Source organism: Phocoena sinus, chromosome 14 (genome assembly GCF_008692025.1).
Source record: "Phocoena sinus isolate mPhoSin1 chromosome 14, mPhoSin1.pri, whole genome shotgun sequence".
NCBI lineage: Eukaryota > Metazoa > Chordata > Mammalia > Artiodactyla > Phocoenidae > Phocoena > Phocoena sinus.
Window position 1 is genome coordinate 45,082,241 of NC_045776.1, and position 23,881 is coordinate 45,106,121.

Consider the following 23,881-nt stretch of genomic DNA (forward strand, 5'->3'; position numbering starts at 1 on the left):
GAAGTAGAGAAAAGTGATCAGAGTCTGGATATATTTTGAAGACAGAGCCAAGAGAATTTTCTGCAATAGTGGGTATGAGGAATGGGAGAAAAAAAAGATGAGTCAAGAATGATACTAAATTTTCTGATCTGAGCACCTTGAAAGCATCCACCAAGATAGGGAAAACTGCAGGTAAAGTAAGTTTCTGAAGGAAGGTAAGGAGTTTGGTTTTGGACATGTTAAGTTCAATATGTCTGTTAAATAATCAAATGGAGTTTTCAAGTAGGCAACAGGGAAAGAAATACGTAGAGTTCAGGGGAAATGGCCCAATTAGAGAGAGAAATTTGGGACCATAAATCTCTATATTTTTTTAAACGGGTTTGGATGAGCTCACCTAGGGAGTGAAAGCAGATGAAAACAAAAACCCACGTTGAACTGAGCCACAGGAAACAGTGATGTGAAGAAACCAGGAATAGGAGGAGAAACCAGCCAAAAAACTGCTGGGAGATAGAAAGTAATGAGAGTATGGGGTCATGGCCCAACCCTGGAGTTTGTTTCTTCAGAGAGTAACTTGTCTCAGATTCTGAAGCCCAGTGTTTTGTTTATTGTTTTTTAAAAATAAATTTCCACCTGAAAATGGGTGATTTTATATGGAGAGCTGAAAAGAGGAACCTTAAATGAACTATTATTTCTGCAAGCTATGAAGGAGAGCCTATTACTTCTGCAAAGAGAGTTTATTAATTCTAGGTAGGTCTAAGGAAGCATCGATTTCCAGTGTTGTGTTGTTCCTATAAACTATCAGTATTTCACAGGAATTCCAATATGTAGGTATCAAAAAAGCATTCTCCAAATTTCCTTTCAGACCCAGATATTGCATAAAAGTCTCTTGCTCCAAATGTGTGTACTGCACTGATTAAATATATGTGAATTTGTATTCCCATATATGAAAATCATACACCATCAGACAGCACCATGCCTATATTTAAAAAATGCTCAGATAAGTTTGTTTCAGTAGTATTGAATCTTCTATTTTTTAGTTATTCTCTCTCTCACAGGTCAGTACACACACAAACCAAGACTATGCGTATCCAATCAAGAAGAAATTAACTATAGTGGGGTACAAAATAGTCAATAATTTATTAGCTTGACTTTTAACAAATCCTCACACTTTGGGAAGATTTTCTGTCAAGTAGCTTTTCAGGTGCTTGCTTATTTAATGGTTGTCTAGAAAATAATTAACATGTTCCCAATATTTTTTCTAAGAAACAAGAAATTAGGGACATAAACTCAGTCGTCTTAATTTTCTGATGCGTGTAAACCACAATCCTTTCTCATAAGTACATTTCCTTATGGCTGCAAATTATTTTATGTGCTATAAGACAATAAAGTAAATATTCTTATTTTCTAAATAATTGTAAATAAGTGCATTATGATTATATAAAACTATATCTACGTGTTTAATTTTAATAATTATTTAATGCATATTATAAGACTGAACTCATCATCACTAGCATGTTTCACAAAATGAATAAAGTAGGAAGAGCTTTAGAAAACAGCTAGTTCTTATATTTTCACATATATACAAAAAAAAAAAAAAAAAAACAGAGGCTGGACTGATAGTTTAAAGCCCAATTTGACATAAAAGGAGACTGGTTTTATATGTCTAACCTTTGTTGATTTCATTTTACCATCGACTCTTAAAATTCAACCATCCTTAAATCCATATTATGTTTATATTCAAAACAAATTCAAGTTGCCTTTCGAAATAAGAATTTTGATTATGTACAAGAGATAAATTTAATAAATTTTAAAAGTTTAGAATAGTTTAAAAAAATTTTTTTTTAAAAAAGACACATTTATTCAGCTCCATGATCAGGCTATTAACATATAGCAATCAACACCATGGGTGCAAAAAAAAAATCTACATTAAAACCCTTTGTTGGAATACTTTCCACAGAAGAGAAACTAAAATAACCTTTAATACAATTAGTCACAAATACAGTCCTCAAGGTTTTTTGCCCATACACATGAGTATTGTCTAAAACATGTCTTCTTTGTAGCAGCTAGGCCCTGCCACCATTGCGCTTGGCTGAGTTCACAAATCTGTTGTAACCTGTAGCTTCCCTGTCACTTCTCTGGCTCTCCTTTCCTGCTAAGCTTTGTTTCCTGGCAATAGTTAAAACCTTCTGCCACTGCCATAGCTACTGCTGCTGCTGGAACCGTCATGGCCACCTTGGTTTCATGGTTTGGCAAAGTATTGGTCTCCACCACCACAGGGGCCGGAACCTCTGCCTCCGAAGTTTCCTCAGAATAGCTTTAGATTTTAAAAAGCGTTTAGTACAGAGTTCTCGTATACCATTCACCCAGTTTCCCCAAATGTCAACCCTTTAAATTAGCAGGAGACATTTGTCAAAACTGGTAAAACAATAGTGTACATTATCGTAAAATAACCTCCAGATTTTATTTGGATTTCAACTGGGGTTGTGGATTTTGGAGACCATCACAGAGGTAAAGTACACACAACATTTCGAAGAGAATACATGCAATCAAATGATTTACCCCTGGTAATGTTTGAATTGATTACTTAGTTAAGATAGCTCCACACTAAAGTTACTTTTGTCCACCTTTCCACATTATTATTTGGAAATCTGTCACTAAGTGCTGCATCATCTCTTGGAAAGAGTAGTTAAGGAGTTGTTCAATACCTCCCCATTTATTTGTGTAATAATTTATTATATCAGTATGGACTTATGTATATTATTTTATACTTTGTGTTATAATCTCAAAAGACATTTTATTAACTTTCTGTTCAAATTGTTTCAGCTTTGTCCATTGGGAGCTCTTTCAGGTTGGCTCCTGTGTTTCTCTGATATGCCCTGATCCTTTTGCTTTTTAATACTCCATTACTTTCTGGTACTACAAGATGCCCGGTGTCATTTTACATTTTCCTTGCCCCAGTTTTAGAATCAGACATTTCTCAAAAGAGCTCTGATTCCTTTTATTGGAGAATGGTAGTTAGAAACCAGTATCAGGGCTCTGGGTATGTTTGTTGTTATCAGGATGTCACTGCTTCTAGCCCTTCCCAGAATCTATGCATCTGGATCTATATTAAGCTAAATAAATGTGATGCTTCCAACTCTAATCCAGTACCACACAGTTATTTCTAGTTTCCCTGGATATTTATAACTCCTAAGGTGACCAACTGTTCTTGTTTGCCTGGGACTGAGGGTTTTTCTAGTAAATAGACTTCAGTGCTAACGCCATGACAATTCCAGGCAAACTGGGATGGTTGTTTACTGTAACTCCCTTTTAGAAACCATGATCTGCCACGTTTTGGTGTAATATTAATAAATATCTACAATGGTCTGAAAAAGTAAAATACTTTTTCCTTTTCCAGCTGACTATCTTTCTGAAGCTAAGTTTTCTCACATACTTCAGTCAAAACAACAGATCACAACACACTAAAGGCAGAAGTAAAGATTAAAATCTTATCTGTCAATTATTAAGCAGATGAAAATTCAGCTATTGTCCATTAAAAGGAATTTTAAAAAGTTAAAACAATGCCATATTTTACTATAATTTTCCTTTTTTGTTTGGAAAAATGTTGTTACTTCTCTATAACATTTTTTACGTTACCAGGAAATGGAATTATTATTATTAATTTAATCAAATTATAAGCAATGTTTTCAAATTTGTTTGAATTCCTAATAAGGCAAATGTTTATAGATATTATCCATATAACATAAAGCTCTTGGAATCCTTAATAACTTTTAAGAATGCAGAGAGAGTCCCAAGACAAAAGTGTTTGAGTCTTAAACAAATATTTGAAAGGGGAATTTTAGTCATTCTGAATACTAAAAAACAATAGAGATTTTCAAAATGATTAATAAAAAATAGGTTTGAAACTTGTTGTTCCCAGCTAAATACTACTACTATGACTACTACTACTACTACTACTACCACTACTACTATTACTACTACTACTGTTATGGTTCTAACTTTAATTTTCTTAACTTCATTAAGCATGTATCCTCTCATGTAGGTTACACTTTATAAAATTCAATGGAAGTCCTGTTACATCAATCATGATTGAACTATCTCCAAATATAGGGTGGGTCAAACATTTTATTTTGAGATAGATAATGGAGTCTTGACATATATTGTAGAATATATAAATATTACACATATTTATATATATTAAACATATATTTTTATAATATATAAATATTATACACATATATAAGTACTAATATATATTGCTTTCATTGTTGTTGTTGTTTTCTATTTGAGTCCTCTCTTATGTAGCCCTCCACAGACTATTACAACCCTTTCTGTTTCTCAAAATCTTAGCCAAAAAAAAGTCAGCTACTCTGATCTGAAAAGACTATCTCTGTAGTCTTAATTCATCATAATTAAGAATTAACAGATCACTGTCATTTTCAGAGTTATGCTTTGAGTAGCACATTCCAAGAACAGGATGCATCCTCAGGATAGTCCGTTTTCAAACAATGTGTCAAGCTGGACTTATAAACCATAAACAAACCCTGAAAATTCAGTCATTTTTGTACCCAAATAATGTTCACTCCTTCTTTCATTTGGAATTTATTGATGCTGACAAGATTCTAGCCATAGGACTGAGCCTGAGTTGCTGTGTGTAAAGCTTGGTCTGTCTTCAAAGAAGTCAGCGTAAAGAAGCAGAGGCAGATGCATATCCAGAGAGTCCCAGTGAAGTTAGGTTTGTGTGGGGAAGGTTATTAACTGACGAAACAGCTCACAGGAAAGTTTTGTTAGATAAGTTATTAAATATGGAACAGTTGGAAGAACTAAAGAAGTCAGCAAGTGCATTGTTGTTGTGAGGGTCTTATTTGAATTAATCAAAGGATTTTAACGTTTCCTTGGAAAGCACATGCAATGATTTTTTTTTTAAGAAAGAGATATAAATACACAGAGTTTTACTTCATTAAGATCAATTTAAAAAGATAGAAACCTGAAAGGAAAATAAATACCTATCAGTAGAAAATAGTTGAATAAATTGTGGAACTTCAATACGGTGGAATTTTGCACCATTATTATTAACATGAGGTAGATTTATATCAATTGGCTTTTAGTGAGTTTTAAAATGTGAGTAAGGCAGGCTGCAGCAAAGTAAGCTCTATATAAGGAAAGAATTGAAATATGAAATAATGATGCATACCTTATATATGTGTTGTCATTTTCCACTTTTATTAAAGAACTGTTTAGTAATATGTTTTTAAATGTTTGAATGTCCTGGAGAAAGATAATTAGTTTTTTAATTTTGTTATTACATCATAATAAAATAATGGTGTTTGTGTTGTTCCCAATTTATTAAATTTTGCATTGCTAAATGAATAGTAATATGATATTATAATAATGATATACATTTATGTTCCTCATAAACTTGAAAAGATGGTATGTTCTCTATATGTAGGTAAAATTTTGATATATTTAGTAGATCCATTAGATCTACTTTACTGATGATGTTGCTTACATCTTCGAACACATCTTCATTTTTTCCAAAACTTGACCTGTCTTAGACTAAGAATGATATTTTAATGTTTCCTGTTGTTACTAGATTTCTTCTATTTCTTCTTGCCATATCAGTATTTCTACTTTGTTATATGGTGCATGGGTATTCATAATTTAATTGTAACTTATGGTATTTGAAAATTTAAATATTTTATATTCTTAATGCTTTGGGGACGTGAATTCTGTCTCATGTGATCATGGTAATAACTCTAGCTTTTTTATTGCTTGCATTTGCCTGATAAAGTTTTCCCAACTTTTTTTTTTGTAAAGACATGTCTTTTGTCTACAAAATAAGGTTGAGTTTGTATATTTTTCATACACATTATGTACATCTAGTCATATTCACTTGTTCTTGCTTTATGTTTTTAATAATATCACCTTTCTCCCTCTCTTTTGAAGCTTTTAATATGCATTTTAATGTGTATTCTGCTATGTCTATTTTTTTCTTCTGCCTGTTTTAAAGTTTTGTTTTATCTTTTTCTAATGCCTTCATTCCTCATATGGCTTATTATTTTTGACATATTTCCATAGGACTACTGGCTACTTTGGATGAATTTGCTTTAGAGTGGATGTGCAGAAACTTGTCCCTGTGTAAATATATCGCACAGAATATTGTGATATCCAGAGAGTTGATAGGAGGCTTTTTGCTAGGCCTTGCATTTTTAGCATGTGATTGTTCTGTCATAAGGGGTACAACAGTGACAAAGGCAGTGGTAGTGACAAGGTATATGTCACCACATTCTCTAGGGCAGGGAGAAATGACTAGCTGGAAATAACAAATTTACGAATTAGTGTTTCCCCTTCTCAAACTTGGCAAACTAGTATCTGCTGTAAAATAAACCTTATAGTATATTTATAACAGTATTTATGAGCACAATATGACTGTCAACATTTTATAAAAATGTGCATCTGTTTAGAAATTAGTCTGACAACATTGGATGTTGATATGAAGAGAAAAAAAAATCTATTGCACTACTCTCTAGTGAAATAATACTCTCTTTTTTGTTTAAATAAGTAGTTCTTCCTTGTGCTTTATAGTATAGTGCCAAAAATTAAAAATTTGCATTATAGCTTCAACATTAGAACTGACTTTTAACAAGAAATATTTGCAATAGAACTGTAATGCCCTATATGTAAAGATTTGGGAACAATTGATAGAATTAACAGTGAAACTAGACAGAAGACAAGAGCATGAGAGAAATGCTTTCTCATAGTCTGTCATCATCCACAGCCCCCAGCTCTTTTCTTTCCTAGGTTGTTATTTCCTTTACTTACACCCCTGTCCATTGAGACCCAACCACCTATTTTTCTCTTCACATTTTTGAAACGTTTTCATTTTGAGTTCTGTGACCCACCAGGTTTCTAAACCATATCAAGTAGAGCTGAGCAGTAATTCTTCTTTGTTCCCCATATTTCAGTGGCTTCTCTTTGATCTGAATTATAGATGAGTGGTTGGCTTCTAAGACAACAACATTTATTAAGGGTCTAGAAATACCCATTTCCCAATAATACATTATCAAAATGTGTTATCAGCTAACTGGATGCATTATTAGAAAATTCAGTTCACCTGTACTTAGAGATGGAGCTTCTATAGTAGTTAATTTTACTTTCTATATATAATTATTAGTGTATTCATGCATGGATATTTAGTCATGGGCAATTATCAGATCAAGTGAAACATTTGAATATGTATCTTCCACTTTGAAAGCTTTCAAGGGCATTTTTTTCATATAACATTTTTTCCATTTATAATATTTGAAGAAAAAAAAGCAGTTGCTTAAAAAATAATCCCTAAGTTCCACAGAAAATGAAATTAATAATGAAACAAAAATATTGGCACTGTACATGGAATAGAAAACACATAATACATTTCTTGAATATAAATTAGCAGTGCTAGTTGATGACACTGTTAAGTACTTACTAGAAAATACTGTACATTTTCCCAATAATTCATGTTATAAACTCTATTTCAAATGCCACCTTGCCTCACATGCTTTATTTCATCATTAGGAGAATATATAAGCTGTTACAAAAGTAGATAAAATTGCTTTTATTGAGATGCATATGGACCATTTTCCACTCCAAACTGATTTGCTTTTTGGCCACGTAGTTTAGCATTGAAGAATAACAGTAAGGTATACTTCTTTTAGATTGTACATTCCAGAAGATCACAGCAGGAACTTATGATGATTTTTATAGTTCTAAAAATAGACAAAAGAATAAAATTATGCAGTTATCTAATTTACAGAACAACCCGTTATTTTGCAGGATGGTCTCATTCTGAGAGTAAGCCCTTCATCGGGATTCCAGTACAATGACATCCTTACCAATCATTTCCACAATTCTAGTTGTGCCAGTCTTTAATAGCATTCTGATTGTAATAAAATAAATCAGTGCAACTGTCTGGTGAACCTAAGCTTCTTTAGAATTGAACTGAATTAGCATATATAAGATTAGGTAATATGAGTTCTTATTTACTAAATTGATGATTCAACTGGATCTTAAGTACAGGTTTATGCTATGAGACCTTAAAATGAGATATTTTTATTTCCAGTATCTGTTTTTTCTTGTACAGAATCTAAGATGGATCTATCCTATCATCAAATATTACTCTACAGTAACAACTGGTATTCATTTGAATTATAGTCACTAGCTTAATAAAAGCAACAGAAGACATGATTAATAATCAGTCTTGAACTAAAATATAATTAATTTGCAGCTCAGCCCTTCACCTGAATTCCATGACTTTTCTCCTTAGCTAGGAATCATTCAATTCCCACTTCAAAGAACCACAGTGAAGGGGAAGTCCTTGATATTTGTAATAATAACTGAGATCTGATCAGATTTCCTTTGGAGGATGTACCTATCACCTCTGCAAAGATCAGATTCAATTAATATCTTCTTATTTGTATCTACAGAAGCATGCAAGTCAATTTTAGATATAAAATGAGGTTAAAGGTCAGCCACTCATCAAATATATCTGTTTAAACTAGAATTGCTCTTGTCCAAATGCTCATTGCTTTGCAAAATGTGTTCAGTAAGTTTATTTGTTTTTCACAGTTGGTTAAATCTTGACCTACATTGTAACACGGTATTCCTTCATAGTAGGGTGCTCACACCTGCTGAATAAAATACAAATGGAGATGAAAACTCATGATGAAATAAATGAATGTGTATTTATTTATGAAAATTCTTAGATATGTGAGAAAAAATACTCTTCGTGTGTGTTAGAGCACTTTCTTTCGATTTACATTATTTTTTAACCAAAGAAGGCCATCTCTCTCCCTAGGTATACATGAGTTAAAGTGATTTTAAAGAAATATTTGTTTAACACTCTAAATATAACAGAAGTTTGTCTTAGCACTGGGTTCAGGTATGCCTATTAACTTCATATTCTTGTAAAGATTCAGAGAATGTGGAATGGGAATGTTAGAAAAATGGACAGTCGATACATAGAATATATTAGGAAATCAAGGGAAATTAACAAGGAGTGAATTTCTCAAAAACAAAATTCCCAATTTGTCCTTGAACAAATTTGATTTTAGGAGAATTGGGGAACTGGGAAGTCCTACATGACAAGAAAATAAAGAGAAATTAAGGAATAAAATTACATGGGAAGAAAATAGTAATTCATAAAGTATTTAAAAATGTGAAGACAGTAAATTATTAGAGTGCCAAAATAAATTCTAGTAGGGCACCTAATAATTTTGTACATTAATATTGTACATTCTCATACAAAGTTGATAACAATGATTTTGTTAATCAAATGAAAAGTTTTAAATGCCAGATTTTGAGACTGAAATGAATTTTCTCATTTTCACACATAGATTTCAAGGGAAGGATATTTTAATATTAGATCTTGTGAAAACCAATTTAGAAGAATTTTACTATATGACTAATTAATGATTATAGTGACATTTTAAAGTATGAAGTGCCATATAAACATGAAGATACAGTGCCATTGTTACATGCAAAAAATAAATTATAACCAACTTTCTAGATTATTGTATGCACATTTATAAAGTTAGTAATAAAATATAATATGAAATGAGGGATAATATAAATCACAAAAAATAAGCTAAAAAATATAAACAACAGTAATTTGAGTTTTGGAGTAGCAAATATGAATAGTAATCCCTGAATACACAGAGTTTCATATAAGTTATCATAGCTTTAATATAAAATCTAATCTTCATGGTGAAACCAGATTCTCTGTATATACACAGATAGATCTGATATAGTTTTCTTCAACTAGATTTTAAATCACAATCAGATTTGGCTAGGCAAGTATTCCCATACTGAACATTGGGCTTCTGAATATCTTATACATATGGATATTTAATTATGCAATATTATACTTCTGCTTCCATTACTCATAATAAGCACATTGTAAATATGTTCAGTATTGACTAAAACCATCTTTCCTGAAGCTAGTATTACTGAATAGTGACCACTATGGAGGAGCTATATGATTTAAAGCCTCGCTGAACACAGGGAACATTTTTGGCAATCTCAGATCTTACCCTAAACCTCTTTTATCTATTTTAAATCTCTCATAGCATAAAAAATTTTGTCTAGGAAATGATATCATATTTATGAAGATAATAATAATTATGTTAAGCCCTTTACTCATTATCTCAGTTTATCCTCACAACTGAGTTAGAAGGGAAATACTATTATTAACACACTCATAACAGATGAAACTAAATTTAAGATGAATGAAGAGTAAATGGCCGAGCAAGGATTTATTTTCATCATTATCATTATTATTACTGAAGAATAAAATTCATGTAGACATGTACACATACCATAAATTTATAGTATATTTCAGGAATTTATAAGAATTCATTGGTGAAACCATGGGAATTTTCTATGTAAAAAAGTTTTTAATTATGAAGTCCATTTTTTATACATGTAGGATTATATTTATTTTCTATTTATCCCTTCATTATTAGCTTTACTAAATTGTATTATAAAGACATTTTAAAATTTCATCAGTTATAAAGTTTATTGGTTTACCTTTGTGTATGGCATCCACTTTTAAAAGAATTTATTTTATTGAAGTGTAGTTGATTTACGATGTTGTGTTAATTTATGCTCTACAGCAAAGTGATTCAGTTATACATATATATACATTATTTTTCATATTCTTTTCATTGTAGTTTATCACAGGATATTGAATATAGTTACCTGTGCTATACAGTAGGACCTTGTTGTTTATCTATTCTATATATAATAGTTTGCATCTGCTAATCCCAAACTCCCTATCCATCCCTCCCCCACTTCCATCCCCCTTGGCCACCACAAGTCTGTTCCCTATGTCTGTGAGTCTGTTTCTGTTTCATAGATAAGTTCATTTGTGTCATATTTCAGATTCAACATGTAAGTGATATTATATAGTATTTGTCTTTTTCTGACTTACTTCACTTAGTATGGTAATCTCTAGGTCCATCCATGTTGCTGCAAATGGCATTATTTCACTCTCTTTATGGCTGAGTAGTATTCTACTGTATATATGTACCACATCTTCTTTATCCATTCATCTGTAAATGGACATTTAGGTTGTTTCTATGTCTTGGCTAATGTGAATAGTGGTGAATGTAGGGGTGCATGCATCTTTTTGAATCATACTTTTGTCTGGACATATGCCCAAAGGTGGGATTGCTGGATCACATGGCATCTCTATTTTTACTTTTTTGAGGAACCTTCATACTGTTTCTGATAGTGGCTGCAGCAATTTACATTCTCACCAACAATGTAGGAGTGTTCCCTTTTTTTTACACCCTTCCCAGGATTTGTTATTTGTAGATTTTTTAAATGATGTCCATTCTGACCAATGTGAGGTGTTACCTTACTTTAGTTTTCATTTGCATTTCTCTAATAATTAGTGCTGTTGAGCATCTTTTCATGTGCTGTTGACCATCTGTATGTCTCCTTTGGAGAAATGTCTATTTAGGTCTTCTGCTCGTTTTTTATTGAGTTGTTTGTTTTGTTGTTGTTGAGTTGTATGAGCTTTTAGTATATTTTGGAAATTAAGCCCTTGTCAGTCACATCATTTGCAAATATTTTCTCCCAGTCTGTAAGTTGCCTTTTCGTTTTGTTTATGGTTTCCTTTGCTGTACAAAAGCTTGTAAGTTTGATTAGGTCCCATTTGTTAATTTTTGCTTTTATTTCTATTGGCATCCACTTTTTATTGAATCCATAATGATGTCCTTTTTTCACTTAATAGCATTTATTTTGTTTTCTTTCCCTCTCTGTCTTCTAATTTTCTTGATTAAATTGCTAATGATTTTCAATATTACTAATCGTTACAAAAAGCAACTTTTTTCACTTATTAATTGTCTCTACTGTCTATTTCATCTATTTCTGTTTTTTATTATTTCTTTTTAAGGATGACTCACTGTTTTGTTTTGTTTGGTCATTTGTTTTCTTATGTATTTGTCTTTTAGTTTCTTCAGTTAGAAGGTGAAATCATTTGTTCAAATTCCAAACAAGTGCTGTTACTCTGTTTTTACTTTTTAAAAAAATTTTGATAAAAAATATGTAACATGACATCTACCTTTTTAATGAAGTTTTAAGTGTACAGTACAGTACTGTTAGCTATAAGCACAATGTTGAAAGGAGATCTCTAGAAAATTTTCATCTTTCACAGTGGAAACTCTAGACTTAATGTAAAGCAACTGCTAGGACAAGCAGCAGTGACCAAGTTTATTGGGATCAGATGATATGCAGGACTAACCATTTAAAACTTTCAAAAAAGATGGTTCACTAAGAAGCTGTGTGCCTGCACAGAGTGGAAAGGATGATTATTAATAGTACAATTTGGCATAATGTATATAAAACATTTAATAAAATTAACATGTTTTATAAATGATTTCTTGTTCAAGACACTATTATTTTGGATTTTTTCCATTTTGTGCCACTAAACACAATACCTATCTGATACCAAGAGTAAGCCTATTTTCTAAGCGTATTTTGGGCCAGGCAGAAATAATAATTTAAGTGTTCTCTTCATTAGTTACATAGCATATGGCATACTAATCATTCACAAGGTTAACACAAAAGAATATGCTAGTTTTAAAAAGTTATAATTCTTGATCAATCCAAGAACAATCTCATATTTACAAGTTTTCACAAAATGTAACAAGTTTTCACATCAGTGTGTATGCATTGATTTCAAATTCCACCATGACCATTTTATTCTAAAAATCTCTCCATATTCTGGCAACTGATGATGCAAACACAATCCAAGAATTATTTTGCTGATTTTAGTGTTGAATGGATCTACACATAGAAAGATGTCAGTTAAAGAACAATAGAAATATTGTCATTCCTTTTAGGAGCAAATTCTTCTTAGGAACATGGGTGAGATTTTGATTGTTTGGTATTTTTTCGGCTTTTACTCCACATTAACTGCCTAAATGAGATAGACACATATACACAGAGGAATAATGGACAATAGAAAACAATGTGTTTTGTCATTAGCTTTACTCTAAGTGTTTCCAGCACCAAAGCATATTTAAAGAAAAAGCCTATGGCCTATGCTTAAGGATTAAATAGGGCCTCCTACCATTCTATTATTCATTTAATATCAATTCTAGGAAAATCAAACTCTTCCTGAGGAAAGGCAGCTTTAAACTAAAGTCCCCGACTACTTTACAATTTGAAGAGGAGATTGTGCATAAAAGCATAACGATTTTACATACAACAATCCCAACCATTGTTAATTATGGATCAGTATTTGCAATATGACATGATTGGTATTTTCTTCTCCTTTTGGTGGAAAAGTGAGGGGATGAGTTACTTCAGAAAGCAGCAAAGAGGCAAAAGCATTGTTGATGTGTGGCGAAAGGAATGAGAGCCTCTCTGCCTCTTCTCCCAATTATAATTTTTTCCTTAAACTATTTGGCTTAATGATTAAATCTGTGGTCAGTCATGGATAGAGTTTACCATTCAGGAGACAATATCAGTTAACCATCAAGGAAAAATTATTATAGTCATATATGATTCTTTATTTTTTAAACACCATTATTTCTTTGTAGACACTTGGGACCAGGGTACATGACACATTAGCTGCTGTCTAGATCCCTTTGAACAAGACATTAATTTACTTCAAGGTCAAAGATCCAGTCTGATTCTATTTCCTAAATTGTATCCTATTCCATTGCTCACACATCATTATACAATTTCATAAAATTCATATGGGTGATAGCTTAATGCAATGAAAAAATATGCCCTATATGTGAACAATATGAGTGACTTCCTATTGTTAAGTTTGCCCAAAGAATTTTGATTTCTAAAATAAACAAATCCCCTCAGTCAGAAAACATATAGCATAATAAATTAATATTCATATATCTGAAGTCCCGATGTGATTTCAATCATTATCATTAATAATCTGAGTGCCTTATTTGTTAGATGTAGCCTAATCTGTCACCCACTTTTATGACCACCTTAATTATCTCAAAATTTAAATAAATTTAATTCTAATCTCTCATGAGGCTCATTTTCAAACCCTCCCAAAAGTCAGTCTATTACGGTAATGTACCCTACCATACCACATAATTTAGGACACAGTGTCACTGCACCAGTTGTAGCATTTCCTAAGCAACTAGAATGTTTTCATATTGTAAGTGTCTACCATGAAGCATAGTAGACATTTACTGCTGTTGTAAATGGTAAGAATGCGAGAGGAAAAAAAATCTTAGTTTTAGATTGTCCCATGCTCAATTCAATCTATGTTAGAGTAAAAGGAGGATCCAACCAGCAATGAAGAATGATATCTAGAGCTTAACTGAACTCAGCTGCCTATATTGAGGTGTAGCACCTCCATATGAGAAAATATCAAAGACAGGAAATAAGAAGGTAACCTATCCTAACTAAAATGATGGACTTTCTTATTATGTAAACATGAATGGAGAAATCAAAAACATGAGAGATGACTTTATCGCACAGTGATACTCCCCACAAATAACTGTGCTTGCATTAATGTCTCCTACTTCGAACAAATGGATTAACATTCTCTTTAAATTAGAAAACATGGAAGGAGTAGTGAGGCCAGCAGAAGGCAGGAAATATTCACATATAAGGTATTTTAGAGGTCTGGGAAATTTCTCACTTGCACTTACCTTAACTATTCCTTTATCTAAAGCATAAGCTGAAAAGGTAGAGATAATTTTCACAATTCTGTACAAGCGAAAGAAAGAAAGAAAGAAAGAAAGAAAGAAAGAAAGAAAGAAAGAAAGAAAGAAAGAAAGAAAGAAAGAAAAAGAAAGAAAGAAAAGGAAGGAAGGAAGGAAAGGAAGGAAAAAAGATAAAACTGTAACTATATATTAATAAGGGCCAAATAGAGTTGTGTAAAAGCAGATGTATTAATACCTGAAGAATTTGCCTTACAGGAGGAAATTTGCATAAATGGAAAAAAGAAAACAGATTGCACACCTATTGCACACCAGTATACATAATACATTTATTGAAAGAGAAAGTAAGAGCTGAATTGTTATTATCATTTGCCTTTCTATGATTGCAGAAAATCACCAGTAATTTTAGTCATTCATTTCTGCTTGTTTTCGTACATTTTAAGACCCAATTCTTTATCTTCTTGCTAAGGGGAAAATAGCAAAACGATCATATAGCAAAAGCTTCTATGTGATACCTACTTAAGCTTTACACTTGGGGGATAATTTTCTACCTAATTATTTTAGTGAAGAACTTATTCAGAATTGAAAGGCAAATTGTACATATATGTAGTGGGTTTGATTTTCTCATTTAGAATACAGTCATTTTAATAGCAGACATAATTAAGCTAAAACATTCAGAGGTTTAAGAATAGATCCCACTCATGGATGTTTGTTAGATGAATCCTTTAATTTTATGTTTTAAGATATAACATTGAACCATAAAAGTTATCTGAAGATATATTTGGAGACATATTCAAACCATGATGTTTTTTTGTCCCATTAAATTTTTTTTTGTACTTTTTCTAGAGATACTCTTCACATTTGTTTATACTTGTAGCACAGTGATTTCAGGTAGGTATAATCAATAGTAGATCTGGGAAAATTGCTCCCATTACTTTCAGATCTCTATTTGTTTTAGAAAATTGAATCTAGCCTGGCACTGTCAGCTAGATAGAGTGATTATTTTTTTACACTTAATAAGAACTGATTCTATGATTCTGATATAATATCTCATACCATTTAACATTTAAATTTGGTATGTAGGCACTTTTACCTGTGTTAATATAGCAATGTTAACTGTATAGGTATACTGTATCTGTTTGCTATCCATCCATCTAAAATATAGCACAAATTAGGAGCATATAAAATTTAAAATAAGCAAGTATGACAAATTAGAAATTATTTGATTAGAAAACTGAATTTATATGTTACACTTTAATGATAATCAGAAACTGTGGTGGGCAATTTATGTACATTAGCCCATTTAAACTTCTACAAATTCCTTAGCAAATTAAAAATGTTTCATAGAGTTTAAAAAAGCTATTCAAGGTAACTAAGTTATAGTTTAAAGAAACTGAGATTGAAGGTTTACTGTAACATACTATCCAATTAAATTAAATTAAAAAAATACTTTTGCAGGGTGGGGGTCAGGTTACGGGGACATAGATCCAGTCATTAAAAAAATTCTAGTTCATAAAATTCCTCAATGTTTTCTCCAAACTGCTGCCATTTTTGTATATCTTATCCTGTAACCCCTCTTTCAATATTGTTAAAAGATATAGTGAAAAAAAAAAAAAGATATAGTGAAGTTAATTGTTATTTCTGTCACTTTACTCCTGCATTCTAATTTGATTTTTTTTCTGGCTACATTCAGTATGGTGTTTTTAATCTTCAATTTCCATCAGTTTTTCAGCATCACTAAAGTTTGACTATGATGTGTCTAGCTCTACTTTTTCCTGTGTTTATTATATTTTTATTTCTGGATAAAGATTATAATCTATTGTACAAATTTAATTTTTATTATAGAGCTATGAGTAGCTAGCAATATTTTAAAAATTATAACTCTCTTGCTTTAAGTGGCTAATATTAAAACTAATGAAATAAATAACATCCCATATTATAAGCAATAAATGCATATTTTTTCTTAATATTTGATATGAAAAAAATGCACTAAATATACATTTCTGGTTATACTTCTCTTTATGAAGAGAATGTGGTATATTCCTGCCTGGTGGCATGTGCTTTAACCAGGGAAGTATTATAGAGGTGGTTAGCAGTGTTAAAAGATTTCTAGGATACAAAGAGAAAGGCTTGTTTCTAAGAGTAGCTCAGATCACTCTAAAGTAACTTCAGAGTAGGTGAAGCTTCTGGATTTGGTTCCCTTTGAATAGTTTTCCTTTCGATAATCTGTGTGTTATAGGAGAGACCAATTTTAAAACTTCTTCTCAAACATTAGGTCTTTACTTTAAAATTTGACAAAGGATAAGGACAGACAATTCACAAAGCAGAAAATAAAAATAGTAACCAACTTCTGAAGAATGCCCAATTTTATCATTTCACTAGTTTTAAAAATGATCTTTTTGGATATTATGTTTCAATATCAATATATAATTAAAGACTAACATTGGTTAAATCTTGATAGGAATACAGAGATTTTATATTTTCTTTTCCCGGGTTTTTCTGAATTTTATATTAAAAAAATATATAAATCTAGCTCTATTGAATCTACTTTAATGGAAACAATGGGAACAGTGCATTTAAAATGCTTATTTTTTAGCCCTATACATTATAGCCATAGACTCAGGTATAAGATATCACATATGAGTGATTAAGGCATTACAATAAGGCAAGAAAGAAAATTAAAGTCATTAAAGTTTAGAAAGGAGGAAATAAAACTGCCCTAATTTACAGATGATACAACTTCCAGCATAGAAAATCTCAAGGAACCTATAAGCAAACTCTTAGATAATAATAAATGTGTTCAGAGAGGTTGCAGAATACAAGATCAACACACAATTAGTCATATTTTTAGGTCACAACATTTCTATCACAATGGCTATAATACAAAAAAATAGTGACAACCCTAAATGATGATGAGGATGCAAAAAACTGGATAACTCATACATTGCTGGTGATATGTTAAATGTATAGCCACTTTGGAAATAGTTTGGCAGTTTCTTTTTGTTTCTTATAAATTACCATATGCAATTACTATAGGATCTAGCAGTTATGCCCCTGGGCGTTTTATCTCAGAGAAAAGAAAACATATTTATTCAAAAACGTAAGCATTAAAGATCATAGTCTGTGCATTAATGGTCATAAATGCATTAGATTTTTTTTAAATTAAAAACAGTAGATGCCCTTCAACTGGTGAATGGCTTATGAAACCATAATATATTGATTCCATGGAATACAATTCAACAATAAAAAAGAAAGGGCTATTGATAACATAACAAACTTTGATGAAACTCCTGCGAATTTTGCTGAGTGAAATAAGCTAAGCTAATCCAGAAAGGTTGCATACTGTAAGATTCTATTTATACAACATTTTAAAATGAAAAAATATTAAATGGAGAACAGATTAGTTGTTGCCAGGAGTTAGGTATGCAGCAGGAAGTAGGGGGTGGGATGGAAATATTCTGTATCTTGACTGTGGTGGTGGATATAAAAACCTTTACACGTGATACAGTTGTTTTGAACTAAATACACATGTGCACACCACACATACACACACGCAACTTGGAGTACCATTAAACATGGGAATTTTGAATAAGGTCAGTGGATGGCAGCAATGTCAATATCCTGGTTTTACAAGATGTTATCATCGAAGGAAACTGTACACAAAATCTCTTATGTTTTAACAATCATATGTGAATCTATAAATTAGCTCAATAAAAATTCAATCAAAAATTTTAAAGATTAAGTGTATCCTATCATCACAAAGAAACAAGGACATTTTACATCTATTCCTCCAAATTCAGAACAATAGCTCATATAAGTTAACCTTAAATTATCTAATTAGTTTTTATTCAGGTGCATGTTGAAACTTATGCAGTTGAGGGTTTTCTGATTCATTTCACTTTTATATTTAGCCAATGGACTATATGTTTTCATTTAAGTAATTATAATGAAAAATTACATAAACACATATTAAAGATACTCAGTAATTTTTTTAACTTTTTAAATAAGATTATACACAGAAAGTCTACTTTAATCTTATTGACTATTTTTAATATTCTATAAAAATATGGCAATTTTAAATATATATTTTTGTAAGTAACTATTCATAATATGGTGAACCTTATGGGTAAAATATAAATGAACAGTGGAAATTTCTGCAGGGTGTGTGTGGAGGGGATGGGAACCTTTGCTTTGTTGGCTTCATGCAGTTCCAAATCTGCGATCTGTTTCAAATCAGTGTTGCAACCTATTAAAATGTTGAAGAATTTACATTTTACTTGTGTTTTGCATTGAAAGGAAAATGACTAAAACTCCTCTATTTTGTAAGCATCATTTAATTTTGATTCTATAAATGTACAGAAATCCATAGGACAAGACCAGTAACATGTATTTTGTTCATCCACCCACCCATAATCATTTTGTCAATCAGAATTTTCCCATAGACATCTGAAATTAATTGCAGGGAAGAGCACTTACCAATGATAATTTCCTTTTGGACAGCCTCAGAAAATCTGTTGCCCAAAGAGATGACTATTGGAGAAACATCTGAAAATATGACCACATTTCAGGCTGTTTTTTGGGGTCCAAAAGAACCATGACCTTGTAGCTTGTGACAAGTGACCTGTGAACACTAGGATTGAAGTTTAACCACTATTTTGATGTTCTGCCTATTATATGTGTCATTTAAAACAAATACTGTTAACTCTTTTTGTGCTTATTCAACACACTACATTTATAAGCCAAAACTGTCCCAGATATATACAGCACAAAAATGCCCCAGATATGTACAGCACAATTTAATAAAATGTAGTTTTTACTAAGGTGATAAACACCAAAAATATATATGACTTTTTAAAACCCCAGATGTTCGTAGAATTTATAAAACAACTATAGAATAGTTTAAATATACTGCACAAAGAGTGGGAAAAAATCACTACTAGTTCTATAATGACACCTTTTAAGGAATATTGGAGCAGACTTCTTTAAATCAAAAGCACTCAAAGACTCAATACACAGTAACTGAAGACCATTGAACCAAGAAACTAAAACAACAAAGAATAGAGAGACAGAGTTTTATTTCTTTTTATCTGTCTTCTGGTTCAAGAAAGGGGATAGGAAAGAAATTTCAATTTGGTTGCTTCTTTTTAGACCTTGCCTTTTGGAAAATGTATAGATCCCATTAGTTAAGTCTTTTTCAATATGGAAAAAAATATGTTCTTCCAACAGTTATAAATGGGGACACGTGAATTTCCATTGTCATTGATTGTCTTGGTCAACTGACTGGTTTGTTGGCTGTGATAATTTATGACCCGTAACTATTTTCAAAGACAAAAGGAAAATATTGCAAATAAATATAAGTAGGAAAAAATTACCTGGTCCAGCAATGTTTTTGTTAGTTCTGTTAGTAAGAATGAAGACTTTAGTTCTACTGAGAAAAAGGTAGTAATCTTAGTTCCCAGTGAGCCTAAATTCCTGTGATGATCTAAATTTTAAAGTAAAATGTAGACTTCTGGCCATTGTCATATTGTAATAGCATCAAATCAAAGTTCACTTCTATTTTATATACAATAATTAGATAACTTCCTGGTGATAGACAAGAAATCCTGATTACATACTGCTGTCATCCTATGATGTATGATTATATATAGGTGCATTCTATTCAATTTCTTATTAATTTTCACTTGGATGCCCATGGACACTTGAGTCTGACTATGCTCCAAACTGGTTTCATCATTTTCCTCATATGTGTTCTTTCTTCTAGATTTCCTCTCTTTCTACTTGGATTCTTTATTTACCATCCACCCATGTCAAAAATTTGGAAATTCTGTAAGAGCCTAATATTTCAATTCTCTCTTACATTTAATCTCTGACCATATCCTGTTTCTCCTATCTCCATAACATCTCTAATATTCATCTTCTTTCATTTCAGTTTCTATTCCTTTATTACTTGCAATAATTATCTCATTGGTCTCAGTATCAGAACTTTTGATCAGTCTTCCCCAGAGTGCCTGTGTTGATCTTCCTAAATTACAAACATGTTTCATATTTCTCCTCAATTTAGGGCACTTCCCAATTGTTTACAGGATGAAATCCAAATTTCTTAACTTGTTCTTTACTCTACTTACCTTAAGGTCTTACAACTACTCATAGGCTTCACCTAGGCTGGGATTAGTTATTCATTTCACCACTTTATATTCAGCATATTTACTAATACCTGACACATAGTAGATGCTCAAATATTTATTGGATGGAAGAAAATATCTTTTGCTTTGTTTCTCTCACTGCCTATGCTTAAACTAAACTGTCTTTGCTTACATAGCTTTCTCTGACATGAATGCCCTTCTTTTGCCATGTTCAATGTTGATTGTCAGCTACATGAAATCAAAGACTAGTTTTGTTCAAATTTCTGATGCCACTTGCTAGCTCAGTGCTTAGTTTTTTAATGGGATTAATGTATTGGTTGAATAAAAAGTATAGTTATAAATCCATTCACATATTTACTTTCTTCAGTACTTTTATTCCTAAATAAAAGTAATCAAAATAGTAAAGAAAGATGTAGAAGTGACCAGTGGGAAGGAATGTGTTATAAGGCAAGCAATGGATATGGAGAACAGTGTTTTGTGCTTTGTAGTGCAAACAAAGAAAGCCATGGGAAGCAATTAAAAGAGTTTCAAACAAGGAAACAATATCATTATGTTTTAAAAATATGGCTTTGATGCACTGGAGAAGTGAATAGAAAAATATAAAATTGGAAGCTAAGAAGCCAGTTAGGAGGGTATATCTAGGGACTAGGCAAGAGGTGATGGTGATTTGTACTTGTGATTTGGCAGGAGGTATGAAATTAGAATCAAGAAAGGGAATACATGAAGTAAAAATTAGAAAATTTCACGACATCAGTAATGATTCCCACTTTTCAGCTTGAGCAGATAGATGGAATGAGGTATCCTTTACTGAGACATAGCAAATTAACTGTGCTATTGGCAAAGACTAGATAGATAGGCAAATGGGATAGATTACTATAAGCCAGGTGTTTATAAAGCAAACCATTACAAATTAATGGAGAGTACAAAGATTATTCAGTATATGGTGTTGGGACAATTTATTAATTATTTGCTTTAAAGACACCTATTTTTTTAACTTCTCATAACATTACAAATTTTTAAAATCTTGTTAAATAAATAAAGATACAATTGAAAATTTGGTAAGTCTGAAAGAAAATGAAACTGTGTCAGACTCCTTAAGGGAAAATACTAAAATTCAAAGTGATAATAAATATCACAATTAAAGATGTACTTGGTTTCAGTATCATAAGAACTAAAAACTTTAGTATATAGCATGTAATCCAAATTGATTTTCAAATGAGAACCCTATTTGTAGAATATGGCCAAGGGTTAGCACATTAAGAGTGCATTGGTAGAAATCAGGAAAATAAATAAAATTCATGATCAAAAATAGGCAAATCATTTGATCATATAATTCACAAAAGAAGGGCATAAGAAAGCTATTTTCATGTTTTCTAATAATTAAATTAATATAAATTAAGTATAGATATACCATTTGACCACTAAGTTACCATTCCAGAAAAAAAATAGTGGCCATGTCCTATTCTAGTGAAAAAGCAACTTTCATATATTGCCAATGGCAGTATAAATTGATCATTAACTTGATCATATGATATTCTTGTAACACCAAAAACTGATGATATATACAGCATCATTAAATGATTACAGATATAATACCATAGTCATTTGCTGGGCTATTATTATTGCTAGGATATTTTTTAACGTGGAAAAAGCTTGTGACATACAGATGGTACCAAAATTTATGTACAATATTAGTGCAATTATATTTTAAAATACTCTATATTCAAAAACTCTAACATGGAAAAAAGATGAATTTCAATTTCTGACCTTCGGGCAGACAAGATATTTTAAAATGACCTTCCACTACAAAATAAATTAAATCCTTCATGGGACATAATTTTTTACTGCATGTAAAAGAATTAAGATCCCCCCAAATTGGTTTTTAAATTACTAAATATTTAGGAAATGTTTGAGGAATTTTTAAATGGCAAAAAAATAAGCAACCAAGAAGACACATTCTGAAATTATCAGATTTGAAAAATAATAAAAATAAAACATAAGGAAATAGAAATAAAATAACTGACACAAAAAAAACTCAGTAAGTGGGCAAAATGAAAATTAGAGACAGGTAAAGAATGAATTAATAACTCAAAAGACAAGTTTTTAATAATTTAGAATGTAGCCCCAGAAGATGAGAATATAAAAATATTTTTAAATGAGGTTAAGAAATATGAATAACTAATGGGATAGTTTACACATGTCTAATGAAAGTCACCAAGAAAACATAGAAAGAATGATAAGAAAAAGCAATATGAATAAATAATAACTGAGTTTTAACTAAAACTGATGATGATTCTGCAGAAGAAGAAAGTATAATGTATACTAAGCAGGATAAAATGAAAGAAAATTATGATGTAAACCCATTGTAGAGAAACTGAAGAATACTAAAATTTAAAAATTACCTGTAAATAAATAGCAATTAGGTGATTAGCACACTTCAAAACAGCAAAAGAAAAAGTTGGAATTCGGTCCTGTAATCTCTTCAGAATTTGGGAAGAAATTGACCATAAAATCTGAAATTTGTGCACTAAAAATCATCATTCAAGAACAAAGGAAAAATAAACATATTTTCCATCAAAATTTGTACTTACTACAGTGAAAATTACACAAAGCAAACTTCTAATGGACAAACTTTCAAAATAACGAAAGTGATCCCTAAAAATCTAAGATGAGAGAAGAAATGCTGAGCATGTAGCTCAGTACTACAATGTATTTACATGTAGTTTGTCTACAGAAAATACTGACAAGGATAATGTCTAACTGATAGAGTATAAAAAAGGACAATGAAAATTTGTGGGAAAAAAGTTATGGAAATTAGAAATATGTTGATATAGAGTAAAAGATCCTACGCTTTTATTTAGGAAGATGATTAAGACATTAACTTCATGTATTACCTTGCATAAAGTGGTAAAGTTTCAGTGATATTGCCTTTAAAATGAAAGAGAGAGTATAAAACACCCAAACCAGCAGAGAGGGGAAAAAAGTAGGAATTTTTAAATGATTAAAAAGTTAAATGGAAAATGATATCAAAGAACATAGAAGAAGCATACAAAAAGCAGAATAAACAGAAAG

At 31.2% G+C, this 23,881-nt stretch overlaps 1 long non-coding RNA gene across 1 annotated transcript; it reads left to right on the forward strand.

Moving 5' to 3' along the window:
* Nucleotides 1-1,970: 1,970 nt before the first annotated feature.
* Nucleotides 1,971-19,138, forward strand: LOC116764932. The gene is made up of 3 exons (XR_004353089.1): nt 1,971-2,105; nt 13,198-13,203; nt 19,129-19,138. It is a non-coding gene; the product is annotated as an uncharacterized LOC116764932 (long non-coding RNA).
* Nucleotides 19,139-23,881: the final 4,743 nt, after the last annotated feature.